Genomic DNA, 3,589 nt, shown 5'->3' on the forward strand with positions numbered 1-3,589 from the left:
TTTGCCAACTACCCATACTCAACAAACCCTTATAAATGGGATGTGGTAGAAGAAATAGATTTAGGTTGCCTTTATTCTTTTGTCTTTTAGGTGAAAATAGCTCATTGAAATTTTAATATAATTAAAATCTCCCATTCTAACTAGAATTTTAATGTTTTTTATATTTTAGACATAATATTTGAAAATAAGGTTCTGGTTTTTTTTTCTTTTTTTTTTTTGCATGAAAAAAATTAAAATATTTAACTTTTTCTATTAAGTTAAAAGTAACTTATTAATATCAATCAATATAACTAAATTGGACCCATTAATATTTTCACCTAGCTTCCACTAAAAAAAAATTATATTAAAATATAATATAATCCACTAAATTTAATCTATCATAAATAAAAAATAAGTTTCTAATTAACATTAAAAAAAGAAAAAAAAATTATAAGAAAAAACTATTTTTTATTTTATTTTTGTTAAACATGTTTCATATTTTTTGTTTTAAAAAATGGAAAACTATTTTTGACCGCAATTAACAAACAAAACAAACCTTTAGTAAGTCTTAAACATAATACAAAATCCTCATTATAATCAATTTTCTATGATAAACTTAAACTTTGTCCAATGTAAGCAAAAATCAAGCTTCCAAATAACCTAATCATGTTTTTCAATGCTTGAAGTGTTGGAACAGTTTTCAAGATATTAAAATTTAACCACACCTAACCTTTTATTTATTTATTTATTTATTTATTTTTGGCTTTTGGATGGGGGTCATGGACAAGGAGAAGTCCATTTCTCCTACAAGGAAATGCAAGCATAGATATTCCCTTTGGACCATAATAAGTGGCTCCTTTTATGGAGAGGAGAAAAAAAAAGTAGAGAGCAAAAGAAAAAAAAAAAAAAGAGGGTGAAGGGAATAGGTTGAGAATGGGGATAGGGTTTTTCTCTTCCACTTTTTGACCCCACAACAATCCCACTGGACCCAACCCACCTCCTCATGCACATGCACATCTTTTTTCTTTCTTTCTTTCTTTCTTTCTTTTTTTTTTTTTTTGATTTATATTTTTTTTTTTTCACATTTTCACAGTTTTGCTTTGAACTTTTTCCTCATGGACAGAAAAAGAGTACTGGTGAGAAAGGGTCTTTCTTGCTTTTGCTACCCAACCATCTCAATTCTCAACCCACATTACTAACTGATCTTTAGATTCAGACCCCACTCTTTTTTTGGCCATTTGGTTTAGAATCTTATTCTTCATTTGTTCCTTTCAAGATATTCCCCACACCCCACTTTTTTTTTTTTTTCTCTCTCTCTTTGATTTATTCTCCTTTTTTAGTTTTTTTTTTTTTCCTTTGATTTTGGCACTTTCTATCAACATATGTAACAGGTAATGTGCTTCACTTTTTAGTGTCTTGGACTTCCACTTCATGTGATATATATCAAGGCTTTTATCTAAAGTAAGAAGAAAAAGAAATATAATGAAGACATGGCATGGTACAAATTAAAAATTATAATTATGGATATTAAAACCATTTTTCTCTTGAAAACAAAATGAGAAAAAATATTGAATAATTTTTGAAAAAAATGAATTTTCACACACTAAGTATAAAAATAATTACAAACTAGAAACCCTTTAAAAAAATAATTCAAGTTACATATTCTCATGTGAATGGTAAAATACGATGCCTTTAATAAAAAAAATACATAAAATACTAATTATTTTTAAACAACTATTTAAAATTTATATTTTATAAACTCGAATTTTTATTTTATGGTTTTTTTTTTTCATGAGTTCAAAAACATGCATTTAATATACTTTTAATCACAATTTTCTTTGACTCATATGAGACATTTTTGAAAAAATGTTAGTTATGTCATCATTTTTACCATATATATTAAGTAGATATGAAAGAACTTTTAAATTTAGTATATTTGGATTAATTTTATCCACATAAATAGATGGTCTATGTAAGACTTTGCTTAACTCCCATTTTTCAAAGTCATGGAGCTTATAGTCTAAAAAAAACCAACCACTAAATCACACAATAATTTGAAATTAATTGGAGGTTTTCCCTCTCCAAAACATATAAAAAGAGGATTAAAGAACTATAGCAATTATGTGGATAAGAAAGAAGAAAAAGCCTATTAGAAAAGTAGTGATAGCTAGCCATTATGAAGATGCTAATCTTGATTTCATTTGCCTACTAATATTAAATTATTGATTAAAAAAATCAAACTTATGACCTAAGTTTTGTAAACTTGTGGGGACACTTTGGGAATTCTATAAATATCCTCAACCAATGAGGGTGAAACAGATGGGTCCAGAGCTTCGGCCTTTAACCCACAGGGCTACTCTCAGTACGGCCAGTACCCTTGTGCACTACATGACAAAATACGTTATATAACCACCAAGTTCAAGTACAATAATCTATATTTATTCACTTCTCAGATGGGTAGCAGAGCCCCAAACCCCCCTGTTCCAAACAGTAAACAATGGGTAAAAAAATCACTTAAAAAGCTGCAACTATACATTATTTTTCTTCCCCACAAGTATAGGGTTTCTAGCCATCCAAACAAGGCCTAGAAAGTGGGAGGAAAATTAAGAGATGGGTGGGCGGCAATCCATAGATAATGATGAAACTATTTACCCCTAAAAAGGTGAACACAGAGTGAGGGTGGGGGCGCCTTGGTGTTGTGGCCCTGCCCCACCTCCAAGAGTGTCCAAATCTTAGCTGGAATCCTTTTTCCAGTGGAGGGGTCCAATCTCTCCTCATTTTTTCCTGTTTCCATGAATTCCGTTGGATTAGGGTTTTGGGTGTTGAAGGATCATCAATCTTGACTAATGGGTATATTATAAAATAATGGATTGGGTAACTTTCTATTGGTAAAGATGTCCCAAAGCCCTCAATCATGTAGACTAATGTCTGTGTAATTGGCTAAGTGTTGACCAATTGATGGTGTGTGGTATATAGTTTATTTAGTAAGATACTATACACAAGTCCTTGTACGTCTACTGTCAGAGAAGCTATTTGGGGGGTCTCTACGCAAATCTCAGGGTGCTTCATTCACATTCTATTTTCAATATCATGTTTTTGTCTCTTTCTAAGATTTTCTACATTCAACCTAACAATAATACTAGTAATAATGTAAAAATCCTAATATTTCAAAGGAACTCTTTTTTCTATTACGAGGCATTTGTCTTCTAATCCCACTCTTAAATGGTTTGGAAATACCCCCAAACCCTCAAATTATCTTCGAATTTGATTGCCCTGTAGAACACTCTAAAGCAAAGGAAACTTAAGACTTAAACCACCTTTTCAGCAAAAGACAAGGATTAATAGGCTCCAGCAGAAAAGATTCCTTTCTACAAAGATCCTATGAGGAAGGCATTAAACTAGAAGCGAAAACTCACTAAACAAACCTTAGATTCTTAGTGGTTCCACTTGAAATCCAGAACCTAACATTTCTCTTCACCAATTAGCCACCACAAAAAAATAAAATAAAGTATTATCTTCTTTTATGACAAAACAAGGGCACATTCATATTGAGGTATCTACCTATCAAATGGCACTTTGGAACTTAAAATAATAGGAAGAAGTAGAAGGA

This window comes from Vitis vinifera, chromosome 15 (genome assembly GCF_030704535.1).
Source record: "Vitis vinifera cultivar Pinot Noir 40024 chromosome 15, ASM3070453v1".
Taxonomy (NCBI): domain Eukaryota; kingdom Viridiplantae; phylum Streptophyta; class Magnoliopsida; order Vitales; family Vitaceae; genus Vitis; species Vitis vinifera.